Source organism: Solanum pennellii, chromosome 7 (genome assembly GCF_001406875.1).
Source record: "Solanum pennellii chromosome 7, SPENNV200".
NCBI lineage: Eukaryota > Viridiplantae > Streptophyta > Magnoliopsida > Solanales > Solanaceae > Solanum > Solanum pennellii.
Window position 1 is genome coordinate 58,963,488 of NC_028643.1, and position 20,677 is coordinate 58,984,164.

The 20,677-nt window shown below is 35.7% G+C and overlaps 1 pseudogene; it reads right to left on the reverse strand.

Annotated features, from left to right (window-relative positions):
- Window positions 1-383: 383 nt before the first annotated feature.
- On the reverse strand, window positions 384-12,440 carry LOC107025111 (annotated as a pseudogene).
- Between the last annotated feature and the right edge of the window lie 8,237 nt (window positions 12,441-20,677).

Below are 20,677 nucleotides of genomic sequence, written 5' to 3' on the forward strand. Positions count from 1 at the left end.
CGAATAAAATGATACTTGATGAAAATATGCTTTGATCTTTCATGGCTTACTGGATACTTGGCAATTGCAATTGCTGATTTGTTATGACAATACAAACCAATTTTTTTTTGGTTTTTCACAAATGTCTTCAAATATTCTCCTAAGCCAAATAGCTTGAGAAGTAGCCTTGGATTCTGAAACATATTATGCTTCGGCAGTGGATTGAGCAACAACACTTTGCTTTTTTGATAACCAAGAACAAATACTGATCCAAATAAGAAAGCATAACCAGAAGTACTCTTCATGTCATCTATACTTCCAGCCCAATCACGATCAGAATAAACAATTAAGTTCAAATCTCCACCAAATTTGTACATTATCCCATAATCCATTGTTGCTTGCAACTACTGTAGAACACGCTTTGCAGCTCCGAAATGCACTTGGCTTGGTTCTTGCATGAATCTGGATAATGAACTAGCAACAAACATAATATCTTGCCTTTTTGAAGTAAGATATAGCAAACTTCATGTCACGCCTAGAGCTTCCCCCGAGATGTAGACACGAAACCTAGAACCACAAGTGATCCCAAGCTAACCCTGTTGGCATGATCATGAGCATACTAAAGAAAATAAACTAATGCGTGGTAAATAGTGATTAAATCTTAAAAGATGGGTATTACCTATATTCTATAACTGAGATGTTTGAAAACAATAAGTTTAATACAAAGGAAATATTAACTCTATACTAAGCTGAATCTAACTATGTTTGAAATAAGCCTCTAAACTTGACTAGAAATACTGGGACAATCCCCAGCTAAATCTAGCAAAAACTGAAACTAAATGTCTAAAGACTGAAATGATACTCATGACTGTTGTCCTCAGAGAATGAGGACTCACCACTGATTCTACTTAACTAGAGATCGAAAATCGATCTATGTGTGATCTGGATGCTGAGAACCTGAATCTACATCACAAGAAGATGTAGCGCACGTATGCATCAATAGTTGAAAGGTAGTGAGCATGTAGGATAGAGTAAAGCTTAAATAAAACATAGCTGAACAACCATAAATGCAATATTATAATATGACATGATAAACAAAATTATGAGGTTACTGGATGCAATAACCAATTTATAACATTCTTAAACTGAATATTGAATATATTGATATATGGTCAATGCGGTGAGTGACTGAATTTTGGGAGCTACTAATAACCGATAATAAAACCAGATGAGCTAAATGTGCAGTCCGATGTATACGCCCCATTGAGAGGACCCAATATACCCTGCCTGAGATATAAAGGCATGCTGGCATGATCACTAAACTTATTGCCCATAGAGGGGACTTACAACCTACTTGGCTAGTAGTTCTGGGACTATTGGGTATACTAAACCCTAGTCCAACTCGGTATTAAAGTACTCCTAATGAATTCTGTAAAATTACTGATTATGTATGAGTTTCTGTAAATACTAGATATCTCAAAACTGAACATGCAAACTGAGAATGCAACAATTAATTTGGTAATTATGAATTTATAACTGAGGCATGTATATCTGAAGTATCTGAAATATCTGACCTACCATGTGTAATTCCAGAACTAAAGAAATACAAAGCTAGAGTTCTGAAATTCATGAAATAAACTGAATAATAACATGATAATCTGATTTGGAACATAAAACTAATAAATTCATAAAGTTTTGTTGAAGTTCTAGAAACCCTAGATCTAATCCTGATATGAGAATCAAAAATTTGACTGAACATGGGACCCAATGGGTGAAAGGAACCCACTAGTGAAACTCCACATACCTGGTGATGAAATCGACGGAAAAATACGTAAGTTTCGGGGCTGGAACTGCTGGATCTTGTGGCGTTCTTGAATTAGGGTTCTTGAGCTTTTTCTCCATTCTTGCTTCTCGTTTTCTAACTTTTGATTTCATGATTTGACTTAGATATGTTTTAATTATGTTTTTAGGCTTAAACTTACTAAAATATGGTGATTTAAGGTCAAAACGACGTAACTTAGGGTTTAAACGGATGAAAAAAGGTCAAAAAGACCCTTGGAAAAGTTGTTGTCGGACCATACGATGGCTAGGAAGGACGGTTCGTCGTCTGCCCGACGCCTCGTCGTTGGATCCGTCGTCAAGGCCTGTTCGACAGGCCTTTACCAAAATAGGCATAACTTTTTACTCGGATGTCTGATTTTAGCATGGTCGGTGGCTATGGAAAGCTAATTCAATTATATATCTGCGCGTGGATCATGGGACACCTAATTCATTTTTTTCCATGTGTTATAACAATTTGAGGTTGACCCAACTTCATTTCCCCTTAACTGTCTGCAAATTTTTCCACCTACGGTCAGACCTACGTCCGTCGATCAAGACTTAGCCAATTTTTTTTCAAGCTGAGTTTTTGGGTTTTCTAACTGCATAACCAGTTGTGCCAAACGGACTGTCGATGCCACCGTTTGTTGCACCTACAAATTTCTCTGTAAAACTGATTTTTGGTCTATTTTAGCTACGGGGTGTTACATTATCTCCCCCTTAGGAACATTCATCATTTAATCAAGACTAAACTAGATGATATAGAGGGAGAGAGCTGCAAACCTTACTACTAAACACTAAGAACTGAGTTTCTGACTGAATTGAGTTCCAAGTACATGCAATTACGCTGAAAATGCAAGTACAAACTGAGGGAACATGATTCTAAAACTGAATTTACGCATGAATGACTGGAAAACTAAGGCGGAACTATTACCTCAAGCTGGAGTGGAATCGGAAGGAAGGAGGTGAGGATACTTGGCTTTTATGGCTGCTTATGCTTCCCAAGAAGCTCCCTCTACGGACTGACTCCTCCACAAAACCTTGACTGAAGCGACTTGTTTGTTTCTCAACCTTCTGACCAGACGGTCAAGAATCTCGACTAGTACATCCTCATAAGAAAGACCATCTTTCACCGCGACACTCTCTAATGGCACTACAGAGGTTAGATCACCCACAAACTTCTTCGAGAGTGAGATGTGGAAGACCGGATGCACTACTGCTAATTCTGCTTGAAACTCTAACTCATATGTCACCTTGCCAACCCTTTTCAAGATCTAGTAAGGGCCTACATATCTAGGATTGAGCTTCCCTTTCTTTCCAAAATCTCATCACTCCTTTCGTAGGTGAGACCTTAAGAAAAAGACATTCATCCGCTTGGAACTGTAGTTCCCATCTCTTTACTTCTGCATAAGATTTCTGACGACTTTCGGCTGTCTTACGTCTATCTCTAATGAGTTGCACATTCTCTATAGCATAAAGGATTGAATCTGTCCCTATCAAAGCTGCTTCACCTAGTTCAAACCAACCAACATGAGGTCTAAATCTACGCCCATATAATGCCTCATAAGGGGCCATCTGAATGCTGGAATGGTAGCTATTTTTATAGGCAAACTCAATAAGAGAAAGGTGATCATCCTAACTACCCTTGAAATCGATCACACAAGCTCTTAACATATCCTCTAAGGTCTGAATGGTCCGTCTGTGGATGAAATGTTATACTAAGGTTAAATTGAGTACCAAGACCTTTCTGAAATGACTTCCAGAAATGAGAGGTAAACTGAGGACCTCTATTTGAGATGATAGACAAAGGAATCTGATAGACAAAGGAACCCCATGCAACCTCACAATCTTATTAATGTAAAGCCTTGCATAGTCTTCTGCCGAATACGTAGTCTTCACCGCCAAGAAGTGAGAAGACTTAGTCATCCTATAAACTATCACCCAAATGAAGTCATGTTGTCTGCGAGTACGCAGTAATCCTGTGATGAAGTCCATATTGATCACATTCCACTTCCAAGTAGGAATATCGATCTCTTGAGTCATACCCCCTAGTTTCTGATGTTCTACCTTGACTTGCTGGCAATTGGGGCACTTACTCACAAAGTCTGCTATATCCCTCTTCATACTATTCCACCAATAGACTTCCTGCAGATCCCGGTACATCTTAGTGGAACCTGGATGAATTGAATACCTAGAGTTATGGGCTTCTGCAAGAATATGATGTCTTAACTTGCCCACATCAGGAACACACAATCTACCCTGGCAGCGAAGTACACCATCTCCCCCTTGGGAGAAAACCTCCACTCTCTGATAATGGACTGCACCCTTAAGTTCAAGCAACATTAGATTACTGTCTTGCTTTTTCTTAACCTCCACTACCAAAGACGATTCTGCCCTATTCTGAACTATTACACCATTGTCAGATATTCTCATAAGGCGAACTCCCAAGCGAGCAAGCCTGTGAACATCCTTCACTAGATCCTTCCTTTCATCCTCAACATGGGCTACACTACCCATAAATAATCTACTAAGAGCATGTGCTACTACGTTAGCCTTACCTGGATGATGATGCACACTCATATAATAATCCTTAAGGAACTCTAGCCATATCCTTTGGTTAAGATTCAACTCTTTCTAGGTGAACACATACTAAAGGCTCTTATGGTCAGTGAACACATCTACGTGAACACCATACAAATAGTGTCTCCAGATCTTGAGTGCAAACACCACAGCTGCAAGCTCGAGGTCATGAGTTGGATAGTTCTTCTCATGAAACTTAAGTTATCTAGAGGCATAAGCTATCACCTTACCTCGCTGCATCAACACAAAACCTAGGCCAACTCTTGATGCATATGCTTCACTTTTGCTTCTCTGAAAATTATTTTTCAGAAAGTATGTATCAATTTCATTGTACCTGGCTCTTGGAGCTTTCTTCAGCCCGTAAAGAGCTTTTTTCAGCCTGTACAACTTTTCTTCTCCCCCTTGAACAAAAAATCCTTGAGGTTGCTCAACATAAATCTCTTCAACAAGTTTTCCATTCAAAAATGTTGATTTAACATCAAGTTGAAATATCTTCCATCTCTTTTGAGAAACAACATCAATTACAGTTCTAATTGTCTCAAGACGAGCAACTGGAGAGAAAGTTCCATAAATATCAATACCTGGTTTTTGTGTTAAGCTTCTAGCAACCAACCTTGCTTTGTGCTTTTGAATATCTCCATCCTGATTAAGTTTGATTTTGTAAATCCATTTTAGACTTACAACTTCTCTTTCTCTAGGAATAGCCACAAGCTCCCAAATATTATTTTTTTCAATCATTCCAATTTTTTCTTCCATGGATTTCTTCCAAACATCAAGCTTTATTGCTACTTCATAATTTTCTAGCTCAACTGTGTCAAATTTACATCTTTGATAAATGTCACTTAAGGTTTTTGTTCCTCTTGGAGGAGGTTCTTCATCATTTGAATCTGGGATTTCTCCCCACTGAGAGACATCTTCATCTTTATGATCATCTTCTTGATTTGAAGATATAATAGCAGTATCCTCTATATTTTTATCCTCCCAATTCCATGCTATTTTTTCATCAAAAATGACATCTCTACTAACAACAAGTTTGTTAGTTTTGACATCGAGAAGCCTATATCCTTTTGTCACATCATTATAACAGAGAAAGACACATTTTTTAATTTTTTCATCCAATTTTGTTCTTTTCTCAGTAGGTACATGAGCATAACAAATATGTTGGCAGCCGTTTCTCATTCATCATAGTTCTGACCATTTCAACAATTGATCTATTTCTCCTTTCAGATACACCTTTTTGTTGAGGAGTATACCCTGCTGTAAGTTGCTTCTGAATGCCTTCATTTTTGAAATATTCTTCAAATTATTGACTTGTGTACCACCGCCTCAATCACTGCGAATCATTTTGATGCTCCAACCTTTTTGCTTCTCAACAAGGGCTTTAAATTTCTTGAATGTAGCAAATGCTTCTGACTTTTCTGTGAAGAAATAAATCCAAGTCATTCTTGAGAAATCATCAATAAAGATTAGAAAATATCTTTTAGTTCCAAGAGATGGAGTCTTCATTGGTCCACAAATGTTGGTATGAATTAATTCCAAAAGTACACTTGCTCTCCAAGACACACCTTTTTGAAAAGACTTCCTGTGTTGCTTTCCCATTATAGAACTTTCGCATGTATCCACCTCAGTATGTATCTTTGGAAGGCCTTGCACGATGTCCTTTTGTTTAAGAAGCTTTAAACCATGAAAATTCAAGTGACAAAATCTTTCGTGACAAAGCCATGAATCATCCAAAATTTCATTTTTTAATGCATTGTAATGATATTGCAAAAAGAAGTTTCTTTTTATCATTTTTACTTCAGCAATGACTTGGTTTGACTCAATTTTATCATAAATCCTGTAATAATTATCTCTAAACACAAGAGACCATTTTCCATGAGTTGACCAACACTAAGAAAATTTTCTTCCAAGTATGGAACATAAAGAATATCATGAATTTGCTTACCGCTTCCTTTCATGTTAGTACCTTCACCTTTCGCATCAACTAAGTCTCCATTCCCCATCTTCACTTTAGTAATGATGCTATGATTAATTGAGAGGAAACCCTTTTCATCTCCAGTCATGTGATTACTACAACCACTATCAACATACCATTTATTACTTTTTGTTTAACAATCAGATTTAGAAGCAAAGAAAAGGTTTTCTTCCCTTTCTTCCTCTCGTTTTTCACAAAAAATTGATTTCTCCCATTTCTTGTGCCTATAATCCTTTTCAACGTGGTCAAACTTTTTAGAAAAGTTAGATTGGGGCTTGCCTTTGTGCCAACATTTTTCTACATTGTGATTAGTCTTTTTGCAAACTTTACAAAAAAGACTAAAGTTTTTATCACCTTTTTCTTCAACCTTCTTGGAAGAACCATCATGATCTTGCTTATTTTTTGGCTTGTAATTCTTATTCTAATGATTTTTTGAGAAATTTTGAGAATTCTCATTTGTTTAAACTTGAAAGTTGTCTCTTTGGGTTGATCTTCACGAAAAAATCTTTGCTTCTCGTGTGCAAGAAATGATCAACTAGCTCTTTGATGGAAAACTTAGATAGATATTTTGTCTCCTCAGTGATAGCACAGATATACTAATAGTTTTCTATGAAACTAATTAGAATCTTTTCCAAAACTTGTTGGTCAAAAATTGTATCACTATGATTTCTCATATCACTAACAATATTCATGACTCTTGTGCAATATTCGTCATTTTTTCAGATTCTATCATCTTTAAATTTTGAAACTCTCTTCTAAGAGTTTGAAGATTTATAATTCGTACTTTTTCGTCACCATACACCTCAGTTTCTAGAAAATTCCAAGCTTCCTTTGCAGTCTCACAAGTAGCAATTTTTGCAAAATATGTTCTTGAGACTCCCATTTGGATTTTGCTCAAGGCTTTTGCATCTTGACGATACTTAGCCGCAAGATTTTTCATCTCTGCTGCTGTAAGATCACCATCGTTTTCTGGGTCTTCAAATCCATTTGCAACAATAGTCCACAAACCTTCAGCTTTCAAATTTGTTCTCATTCTTATCTTCCAGTATTCAAAATTAGTTCCATAAAAAAATTGAGTAAGAATAACTGAAGAATCACCACCTTCATTTGTTTTGGATGCCATATTTTTTTCTTCACGTAACCCTAGATTAAGAACGAAGACCTTTTCTTGATACCAATTTGTAGAAAATAGAGAAGGAAAATAATATCCTTAGAGAATGCTCAAGTTTATTATAGGCTACATAAGGCCACTTGAGATGATTACAATCATCGACTGCATCACTATTTATACTACTCAAAATAGAAAACAAAAATTCTTGCACAAATAACTAAATGCATGTATCACAATTTACTCGATACATGTATTACGAAATTCTAAAGAGACTTCTTGAAAAACTAAGAGACAATTTTAGAAGACTAAACGTTGATGCATTAATTCAAACAATTACAAGCCTTCTCCTTTTTGAAAAATAAAACCCCTCATTTGAATCTTCCCTTCCTTAAACTTGAGAATTGTGAAAGATAACGCATAAACTTAAGTTGGGGGTGTTATGGAAAATTCATAGATTTGATTCTTACCAGACCAGTCTAAATAAAAAAATTGAAAATGGAGGAAAATGTTTATAATAAGGAAAAGTTTTGAAAAATAAAGTGAAAAAAGAGACATGAGTCTGCAAAAGGTTCAAAATGGTTGCATGTGGGGCCTCTTGAGTAAAAATAATAAATAAATGGGAGAAAATATTGTGAAATGTTCAGTTAGTTTAAAACTTAAGAGGAGTGGAAAAGTTGGTGAATGGTGAGTCGTTATGTAGTGTTGAATGAGGGTGTAGTCACTTGTGGGTATATGACATCGTATGATTTTTCAAGCCTACATTACTAGCGTAGCAAGGTAGAGTTATATCCCTTATCGAATGAAGTTGAGTCAATGTTGATTAAATATATGGACAAGCATATTGTGTGGTATTTGTGTTCATGAGATGTTTTGTTGTGACTGTGAGAATTGCATCTTTGTCCCTTGTCTTGTAAATACTTTGTGAGTGTGTTGGGACATTTCTTTCCTTTTGAGGGCATGCAAGTTAATAAGTGGTGCTTTTGAAAAATCTAATTAAGTAAATTGAGCACAAAAAAGAACTAACGAATTGGGTCACTTCTTGAGTTTTAGTTGTTGTCACTTAATGATTTTTGGTTCTTTGAACCGTGCAATGAGAATGAGGATAGTTATTATGTAAAATATTTGCATGTGGACTATTTATTAGTTTCAACCAAAGCCTTTTTCTTTAAACTTGATTGAAAAAGGTGAAATTGATTTATGGTGTGTGCATAAATGAGAGACTTTTGTGTTTTTTATTTTGTTTACTTGAGAAGAAGAAAAGTTTGTAATTTGGGGTTGTTGGTATAAGGTGGTGGACTTCCACTTATATTTTGTAGTTAATTTTGGCTTTCTTTAGTTCATTGAAAATATAGTTAAGAAGTTGTGATTGCGTTGCCAAGGAAATTAAGATCATTTGATCACGTGGTCAGAAGTCATGACCGCATGACCAAGTGACACTACTCATCGCAACCGTGTAAGTTAGTTGTCGTGACCTTGAAGGATAAATTTCGTGGTAGCTAGGAAGATTGAGAATTTCACCAAATTCATCAGAAAACCCCTTTATACGATCACTAGTTGTCATTTTTCATCTATCCATGTTGTATCTATCTTGTGTACAACAATCCTAGAGAGAAAATTCCATCTTCTTAGCTTAGAGTTGAGAAAAACTTGTAGACTTCAATTTGTATTTAGACTTGCAAGTTGCCTCACAATACAAATTAGGCAAATATAGCACAAGAGGAGCATTAAAAGCAATGGCATCCGAAACAACAAATACACAACATGCTGTTCTCCTTAATAAAAATACCATCACTTTATTGGGGCTATTAGTATTGTTTTCAAAACCTCCTGGAAGTGTGAAACCAGCTATGAAGGTTATTGTCATTAATAGAGTTGCCACAACAAAATGCATTTGAGCTGTCTTCATAATATTTTCGACTACTTTTTCATATCGTCTTTCTTTGTCTTCCTGAACATTACCCTCCGACTCGGCCTGTGGTGGTACAATAAACATCATCCCGCTTGTTGCAGAAAATAATCGCGACAAGACTATATTTAAAATCTCGGGCATGTCCATTCTTTTTTATTCAGGCTATTCTATATCTAAATTTGTGATCTTGTTAATTCTTTTTCTTTCATACGAAGAAACATTACATAGGAAAACAATCACACTCTTAATATTCAACTCTCTACCGAGTCATTTTTAATAGTATTATTTTAGAATGGAAGAAATATACAAGTGTTCATTTGGTTTGCAAGATTAATTCAAAGATGCTAGTTTGGAATTATGAATTTGACAAAACCAATCGATAACATCAATAAACATTAGAAAACGCTCAATTATTGAAGAGAGAGTGATAGATTTTTCATAGATGGCATGGCAAAATAATTTGTGAGAAAAAAAATTTAAAAGTGTGAACTATGTTGTGAATGAGAAGTACTTGTTTTGGATATACTCGTAGTACACTGAAACATATAATCTTGTAATCCTGTAGCATGAAACATATAATTTTGTTTTATCCGGACATTCAGTATGTATTTTTTTCCTGTTGTAATCTTGTCATCTTTCTATAGTTTTTTTCCACGATGGATTCACGTCTTCATAAGTCATATATAGGTTGTGACAATGACACTGCAATCACAAGCACTACAAAAATAGACATTTAGCGGTAATTGAGTTAATGTCATTGCATCTAATGTCACTAAAACCTTTAATGATATTTATATAGAGTATTGTTTATAAATACTCATATTTATTAAGTTTTTCCATTTAATAAAATATATCGGCAAATTATATTGTTGCCACTTTGTCATTTATTTATTGTAGTGAGGTTTTTTATAAGGACTCATCGCAGGTGTCTTCTTGTCGTACATTGCTGATTTAGTTATTGTGAAGATCATTATGTGTAATTGTAGGGAAAAAGATCTATTACATGCTGTGTGAGCTATTTATAAGACTCTATGAATGCATAAATTTGTTATGAACAAGCATATTGATGTTGAGAATACTTACCTTTATTTATTTTTGATGCTATCAACAACAACAATAACATACCTAGTGAAATCCACCATGTGGTATCTAGGGATCGGAGGATAGATTGTATGCAAACCTTATCTCTATCTCGTAGAGGTAGATATATTGTTTTCTAAATACCCTTGATATCGAATTTAATCTTTTGTTACTCGAGAGAGTTCACACCGTTCTTGTTGATGAAATTTGAAAATAAACCTTAATAAAGGATAGCTAAAAAATAAGAATTGGAGAAGTAATTGACAAAGTTCATAAACGTGATTTAAGTTTAAAGTTTTACATGACATAATAAAATTCAACATTCAAAAAAGTGATTAAAAGACAACCTAATCTTAGATATAGGACTAAAATAAATGATTAAAATGCAATCTTGAACCTACGGGGAAGAAGTATCAACATCATTTTATCCATTTTTGTTTCTTCCTTTTCTATTACAACCAACATTCTTTTCTTTTCTTTTCTTTTGATACTTGAATCTTCATTTGCGAAATGACTCATATTTGGGTCTTTATTAGTTGGACGATTCCAATTATATTCATCTTCTATTTGTGAGAGCCTGGAAGTACACTGTGGAATGGAAGGAAATTTCATGAGATAACAAAACAAGTTCAATAATTTATTTTATTTTTTCAAATAAATAATTTTTAAAATAAAAAAAATTATTGTTGAATATTACTAGAAATTTGTTATAAATACATGATGTTACGGAAGAAGATACACATAAGATAAAGGTTATCGATGGAACAAAATTTTGTACTTCTCGGTAATCCTTGTGTGATTAATACATTACACTATGTTCATATTTTGCCAAAAGTCACAAGCCATAGTTGATAATATGATCAGAATTATCTGGGATACTACCATCTTCACATGCATTTTGTTGAGATCTGACTCACCTGAAAATATATGTGAGATTGCATGCTATATGTGAAAAAAATTAGAAGTACAAAAAGTGGGACTGAAGCTTCAATCTATGAGTGTATTTTAGGCTTGCAATGTATTTTGTGCCATTCAGGGCAAGAGTTTAAATTGCCATGTGCTCATTGATTTAAGTTTAGAATAATTCTCTACTTTCTATGAAAAAAATTCAACTAATTGACATAAATTTAATTTGTAAGGTGTAAAATTCCTTAAATGCCATCCATATTTTCTTCTTGTTGTTGCATTCCTTCTTAAAAGAATACTCTTGATCCCATCTTATGTTGTTTTCGCTGCGTTCATTGAATTTTTCACTTTCTAACTCCTGCAAATCCATATTGTATATTAATAAATGATTCGATATAGAAAAGTATATTCTGAGATATAATTAATAAACATGCTCAATAATATATTTTTAAATAAACATATGTTTTGAACAATTACCTCTCTAGATTGAAGGAGGGGATACAAACACGTGTTGTCAATGTTATTGTCTATTAAGGTAGCACTATAATTATCCAATGGGTTATCTTCACCAAGGCTCTCATACTCAACCGAAAATCATAAATAACCAAATGAAAGATAATCAATAGTATAAGTCATTCATAACTTCTTGAATAAACTATTGTTCATAGTCTGCATCGTTCCGCTCTTTCATGGAAACTTGTGAATTGCTTCCATTGTTCCCTTGAAACAATATTAATTAAAATTTTATTGTACTGAAAAAAAGTTATTGATGATACATTGAAACTAATTCTTTTGACTGCTAATAATCTAATTAATTCTTTAAATGTTATTTAATAATAAGATAAAAATTTAAAAAGACATTAATTCTCTTTTAATTTATTATAGTGAATAAGAAAAACGATTATCAACATAAGTCAAGTGTAAGATGGTGAATGAATTAATTACGTACCATAAATATTTTTTTGCTTTCGCCTGTTCTGTGTAGTAGTTTCTTGGTAGTCTCTTTCGTCCTCTACAGAAGATTTCTTATTCCTCTTAGCATCTTCTTTCTTTTTCTTTCAAGTTTCAAGTATATTGAGCATATACTATTGAATAAAATACAAAAAGCAAGATCAACTAATTATTCAAATTGACAAATCATGCGCGCAAAAAGCAGGATCTTCCCTCCATACTAAAAAGTCTAAAGTTGAAAACAAATGAAATTCTAGAAGTCATAAAAGAAACATAGTTAGGTTAATATACACACATGCCGTTGAAGCTACATACACTTTATCTTAATTATCATCGTACATATACACTGTATTTAATAAAGTATAATTGAATTGAAAAAAAATAAAATTTCATACAAATTTTTTATTCGAAACAAAGCCTTTTGATTTGAGAAAAACATAGAGTAATGATCATAAGGGATGAAGAAAGCATCATCCTTCAGTGACACTCTTTCATGCTTGGAGCCTACACCCTGGACAACGGCGGCACCCAACGACCATTGTTTGCCTTGAGCGAACCCTTGTCCTGGCTTACTTAACCAAACAGAAGACTATACTCATCTCGGATAAAGATTAAAAGCATTCTCATCAAATAACTTAGATAACTGTCTTGGTCAAAATGACACTTAAGTCTCAACACTTGAACATATGAAATTATAAAATAAATGAGACTCTATAACTGAACTACTAACAGTCTACAAAGATTCTAGACTTACTAGTATGAACGTTCGCACGGAGCGTACAACATCCTAATGAACTAAACTAGAACAACAATAAAAAGGAAGTCCTCCAAAATGCAAGGAGGCTCACTACCTGACTCAAGAGTGCTCAACGGCATCAACAATGTGCTCCGTGTTTATCCTGGTTACCTGCGTATGCATCATAAAACGATGCACACAAACTGATATCAGTAAATGTAGGAGTATGCGAGTTAGAATGCTACACGATATTTAAGCTTTAAAAGGAGTAGGAAAGAACTCTTACATTGACTCTATTCAACTCATGAGTTACTAACTCTTATTCAATATATGGAGTTTAAAAGTAAATTCAATATTAAAAAAGAAAAAAGATTGACTGAAACATGTTGTAAACTTTGAACGTATACAAGTATACAAATAATATCGGAGATGTATGTGAAAATAAAAATAACTTATGTATAAGAAAATACAATACTTCTGTGGGAGCTTCTCTAACTGAAAATTATCACTTAAGAGCTATAGTGATGATATAGCATTAATCTGCCCACGCTTCCCAGACATCCTAATCTTTCCAGAGTATAGGACCTGAACTACCTAATGGATACACTAGTAAACTGTGAAAAGGGTTCATCTAAAAAATATGAACCTTTTCTACCCATGATGGCTACATAGGTTTATGGAGACTTGAGTTAATATGAACTCGCATCCCCACATCGGTGCTCAATACTAGTCCCAAAAATATACTAGCTCTTATGTTTATTAAACATACTGATTCTTTGATTTGACATAAGTGATCAAAACTTAGCTTTAAAAAGTTTCTCTTGGAAATCATAGTTCCCCTGCTTGTTTCATTTTATAAAACTATTACTTCTATCTTAAAACTAGCCCAAAGGATCTCTACTTTTTGAATATGAAAACGTTTGTAACTCTCAGGAATTACTTTGTCCCCTTATAACATTTGAGAATGAACTCAACTATTTACTCTCTCTTGACTTTTAACTTGAGTCTTTAAACAAAGTTAAGAAAATGTGTTGAAGACTCTAGGAAACTTTAAGGACTCACTTTGTCATGCTTCTTGACTTTTAGACTTAACTCTTAGCTTCTTTGAATTTGATCTTAACTTTCCTTGAATTGGATCATGGATTCAAGGACCACGATCTCATATTGATGGATGATTTCATGATGATTAAATGTACTTTATAGTGTTGAAATCAACTAGGAATGATAGGTACATCACAGAGGAACTAGTACGAAAAGATAGGAAAAGACCGGGGTCTCTAAGGGTCTTGGCGCTTTGAGAGGCGAGGAGTGCCAGAGCCTGTCAGACATACGCTTGTCTGAGGTGCTTTAGATGGAGCAGCGATGCAGGTCCTGTCAGACAGAACTTGCCCTGAAGGGCTCTAGCACACGCGGCGCCCCAAAGGTTGTTTGACAGGACCTCCGACTTTTGTTCTCTGTTTTTCATATCTAAACGTCTAAACTTCCATGGATCCTACCCAAACACTTAGGATCACTAAATACCTCATTACCCTATATATTAAACCCAAAAATAGTCTGTAAACATGAATCAAATCCGCTAGAGATCAACTACAATTCAACAAACAAGAATTTCACAATTTTTCATCAAGAACTTCAATGTTCATCATTCAAATAAACTCTAACATTCTAAATGTATAAAATTAGGGTGTGGGTTAAATGACCCAACAAATAATGATATCACCTACCTCGATAGGGATCACCCCCGACGAAATCCACACAACAATCTTGGCGTTCTTGGACAGTTCTTGATCTTCCTCTTCTTTTCTCTTTACTCCCCAACCCTAAGCGTTCTTAATTTTTGTTAAAATTAATTTTGGAATTGGGTTTTACCCCTAAATAACCCTTAAAACGAATTGGGAAATATAAGGGTAAAAATACAACTTTGCCCTTACTGAAATCCATATTGGACTTTCCTTAATCCAACAACCCCAATTCCGAAAGTCATATCTCCCTTATACTTCCTCAAAATTTCACAAACTCAGTGAGGTTGGAAAGATCTTCCCAAGATCTTTCCATCCATGTAAATAACTCACCCTAAAGATTCTTGGGCTAGAAGTTATGACCATTTGAAAATGACAAAAACTCACTTTTAAAAGCTAGAAACTTTCCAGATTTCCCTATTTATTTTCAAAAATGATTATTCTTGGATTCTTATCTTATACTTTAGTTATTTCAAGTTACTAGATGTTACAATATCTCCCCCTTGGGAACATTCATCCTCAAATGAGAACTCTTTCACTAAGCTAACGTTAGTAATCTCATTTCAGCACTCAACAAAAAAACAAGTAATAACATGCTTACACAGTCTTATAAAGTGCTAAGAAGAGAATTTAATACCTTGATCCGCATTCCCTCCGGAAAAAAAGAGATGTGGATATCTCTTATTCATATCTTCCTCAGCTTCCCAAGTCTTCTCTTCAAAGAATTGGATTCTCCAAAGGACCTTGGCTGACGCAACTTCCTTTGTCCTCAACTTGCAAACTTGATGATCCAAAATCTGAATCAGAAATGCTTCATAGGATAACTTATCCTTAATACCAAAACTATCAGTTATTACAATCAATGAAGGATCACCAATCACTTATTCAACATAGAAATATGGAATGCCAGATGAACCGCTACTAACTCTAGGGGCAGAAGCCACATTGCCCACTCTCTTGGAGATTCTATAAGGTCTAACATACCGGGGACTAAGTTTCCCCTTATTACCAAACCTCATAACACCCTTCATGGGTGAAACCTTAAGATACACCCGATAATTTACCTCAAACACGAATGACCTTCTCCTAACATCCAAATAGGACATTTCGGGACTTTATATAGTCTTTATCTTTCTTGAAGCACGTTCACATTCTCCATAGCTTGGTGAAGTAGATATGGTCCTATGAACCATACTTCAAAAACTTCAAACCACCCAATAAGAGATCTACAACTTCTTCCATAAAGATGTTTATATGGAGCCATTTGGATGCTCGAATGGAAACTGTTGTTGTAAGCAAACTCAATGAGAGCGAAGTGATCATCCCAATTCCCTTTGAAATTAATCACACAAGCTGTCAATATATCCTCCAACGTTTAGATAGTACGTTCTTTTTGTCCATCCGTATAAGGATTAAAAGTAGTACATAGGTTCACCTTCAAACCCAAACCGTTTTGGAAAGATTTCTAGAACTATGAAGATCGGAACTCCATGGAGTCTTACCACTTCTTGAAGGTACAACTTAGCATAATCCTCTGCTGAATAGGTAGTCTTCACCGATAAGAAAATGGTTGATTTTGTCATTCTATCAAGAGTCACCCAAATAGAATAACGATGCCTTCAAGATATTGCTAAGCCTATGATGAAGTCCATAGTTATCATCTCCCACTTCCGTTGCGGAAGTTCTATATTCTGAGCTAAACCTCCAGGCCTTTGTTGCTCTACATTCACCTGCTAGTAATTTTGGCACTTGGCTACAATCTCAATAACATCTTTCTTCATCCCTTCCCACCAATATACCTCTCTCAAGTCGCGGTACATCTTGGTGGAACCTGGATGGATGGAGTATCTTGAGATATTAGATTCCTCCCCGATCATTTCTTGGAGATCATTCACCCTTGAAACACATAAAATACCTTGATATTTCAACACACTATCTCCCCCTTGTTCAAAAGGCAATACTATTTGCTTATGAACATTCGCCTTTAAGTAAAAAAAAATGGGGTCTTGGTCTGTCTTCTCTTTCACCTCTGACACTAATGATGATTCAGCCCCATTTGTCACCACTATGCCTCCTTGTGTGGAATCCTTAAGTATGACTCCAAAACATGTAAATTTGTGCACATCTTTTGCTAACTCCCTCTTTCCTTCTTCAACATGGGAAGTACTTCCCATAGACAACCTGCTTAAGGCATCATCAACCACATAAGCCTTACTTTGGTGGTATTGAATACGCATGTCATAATCCTTGAGTAATTCCAACCACTTCCCCTGACTGAGAGTGAATACATATTGGAGGCTCTTGTGGTCAGTTAATATGTCAACATGAACACTATACAAGTAGTGGCGCCATATCCTCAAAGCAAACACAATTGCAGCAAATTCCAAGTCATGAGTTGGATAATTATTCTCATGAACCTTAAATTTCTAGAGGCATAAGCTATAACCTTGTCATTTGGCATCAACACGCCGACCAAACCAACTCTTGATGCATCACAATACACCATAAAACCTTTAGTTCCTTCCAGTAAAGTGAAAATCGAAGCGGTCATCAATCTCTTTTTCAACTTCTGAAAGCTTTTCTCACAAGTTTCAGACCATTGAAGTTTAACTGTCTTCTGAGTTAACATGGTGAAAGGAGACGAGATAAATGAAAACCTTTCAGAAAATCTTATATAATAGCCAGATAAACCCAAGAAGCTCCTTATATCTATTGGAGATGTGGGTCTAGTCCAACTTTGAACTGCTTGTATCTTCTAGGTGTCCACTATAATCCTATCACCAGATATAATGTGGCCCAAGAATGCCATAGACATAAGCCAAAAATCATACTTGGAGAACTTGGCATATAGCTCCTTACCCTACAAAGTATGTACAACAATCCTGAGGTGACTAGCATGATCTTTTTCATTCCTTGAATAAACCTGTTTTTCATCAATGAAGACAATGAAAAACAAATCAAAATAAAGTTTGAACAATCTATTCCTGAGATCCATGAATGTTGCAGGTGCATTCATCAAACAAAAGGACATAACAAAAATCATAATGCCCATACCTTGTTCTAAAAGTTGTCTTGGGAATATAACATTCCCTAATTTTCAACTAATTATAGCCTGATCGAAGGTCAATCTTTGAAAAGAAAGAAGCACCTTGAAGCTGGTCGAAAAGATCATCTATCCACCGAAGAGGATACTTATTCTTGAGGGTCAGCTTATCCATTTGGCGGTAATCTATACACATCCTAAAGAAACCATCTATATTTCTCACAAATAAGACCGGAGCCCCACAAGTTGAGACACGTGGTCTAATGAAACCTTTATCTAACAGATCTTTCAGTTTTTCTTTCAACTGTTTTAACTTTGCTGGTACCATTCTGTATGGAGGAATAGAGATAGGATGAGTATCTGGACTGATGTCTATGCCAAAGTCTATTTCTCTTTTAGGACGGACTCCGGGTAGATAATCACGATAGACTTCTGGAAACTCACTAACTATAGGAACTGAAGTAAGGGAAGGTACCTCAGCACTTGAGTCATTAACTCTGACTTAGTGATAGATACACCGCTTGGAAACTTACTTTATCGCTTTAAGATACGAAATGAAATGACCCTTAGTGATTGATAAACTACTACTCCACTCTGTGACTGACTCGTTAGAAATCTGAAACTTGACAACCCATGTTCTACAATCCATTGACGCATAACAGCCACGAAGCCAACCCATACCTAGAATGATTTCAAAATCTACCATGTCTAACTCTACTAAGTCATCCATGGTGTTCTTGTGATTGATGGAAATTGATAAATCATGATAGACTCCCCAATGAGTGTAGAAACACAAAAGGGTTCACAAAAGTTTGTAAGGTAGAGTCGCAAACTGATTTTCAACATAAAAATTTACAAAGGATAAACTTTCTCTTGGGTCTAACAATGCATAAACATCAAAAGTAAAGACTTTGATCATACCCGTGACAACATCTCGAGAGTTCTCTTGCTCTTGGCGGCTAGTGATAGCATGAGGCGGTTTGCCCCTCCGCCAGTACCAGAAGTGGCTCCTCTAGGTTTCAGTCCTATCTAGTGGAGAAACTAATGAATATTGACATCTGTAGCCCCTATTACCACCGCTTTGCTTACTCTTGGGACATTCTTTAATGAAATGCCCAATCTAAATGCACTTGAAACAACCCACTAAGCCTTCACGCACATACCGAAGTGATTTCTACCACACTTGGCACAGGCAGGAGGCTTAATACCTCTTTGTGCCACACTACCCTTTGAATATGAAGGCTTAACCGGGTGTTCTTACCATGATGCTCAACTATTTCTCTTGGCGCAGGTGTACTAGAAGATGATGGTGCATACCCCTTCTACTTCTAAAATTGTGTCCAATTCAATCCACTATTTTGTTTCCAGGAGTCATTCCCGTGCTGGGCTTTCTACCTGTTGTACATAAGCCATTAACCTCGAAATGACCATGTCTCCAATAAGCATTGCACCCCGACCCTTTTATCTTGAAGCACGACACAACCTAGCAACGAAAAAAACTCATCCTACTCCTCATGTCCTTTACCATTCCCAGAGCATAACGAGTGAGTTGGGTAAATTTCAACCCATACTCATGGACACTGAGTGAGTCCTCCTTAAGGGTGAGAAGCTCAAGTACCTTGGCCACTTTCAATTCTCAGGGAAATAAACACCCCAAGAAAGCTTTTAAAAAACAAGCACAATTTGGATATGGTGCATTTTCATCTCTGCCCTCCTTCCACGGGTCGTACCAAGTCCTAGCCACACTCATGAGTTTGTATGCAGCTAGTTCAACTCTCTCAACACCAACAACATGATCACATCAAACACTATGTTAAACTCTTCCACAAAGTTTTTCGGATTCTTAGAAGTGCTCGTATGAGTGAAGCTTGGGGGATTCATCCTCAAGAATTCCTAAATCCTCGAAGTGTCTGCAACTTCCTGTCGAGCTCCTCTTCGAGGCCTGACTTGACTGGTCACAACTTAACTCAACATCCGAATATCCTCACAAAACTCATCATTAGTAATATCCCCTTGAGGTTGTACTTCTGAAGCATTGAGTAGCTCCTATTATTGAGCTTCTACATTTTTTCTAGCTGAACGACGTCTTACTGCTCTTCGTCGAGGCATGGTTATCCGAAACACGCGCAAGCACGAATTATGGAGAGACTTTTAGAGATAAAATCTAAAGCACAAAAATAATATGAAAGATGTGAAAATTTTTCTAAATGTTGTAGCCTCCTAGTCATAGATGTGGCGCGCTTCACACCGAAGACTAAGACTCTACATACACGGCTTCATAGACTCCCTAGGACTTTTGAACTATGTGCTTTGATACCATGTTTGCCATGCCTGTAGCCTACACCCTTGACGTGGCTGGTACCCAACAACTATTGCAGGCCTTGAGTGAACCCTTGCCTGTCTTACTTAACCTAGCGAAAGACTATACTCATCTCAGATAAAGAATTAAAAGCATTCTCAACAAATAACTTAGATAATTGTCTTGCCCAAAATGACATTGAAGTCTCAACACTTGAACATATGAAATTATAAAATAACTGAGACTCTATAAAGGAACTACTAGTTGTCTACGTGTCACGACCCAAAACCGGGGCCGCGACTGGCACCCACAATTTCCCTCCTATGTGAGCGAACCAACCAATCTAACTATTATCATTTTAACATATATCAACAGAAAATAATGCGGAAGACTTAAACTCATTAAATAAAACAAATCAACATCTATTAATTCCCCAAAATCTGGAAGTCATCATCACAAGAACATCTATCTCAAATTACTAAACTAAGAATGTCTAAGAACAAAAATAACTAAAAAGCTAGTCCATGCCGGAAGTTCAAGGCATCAAGACT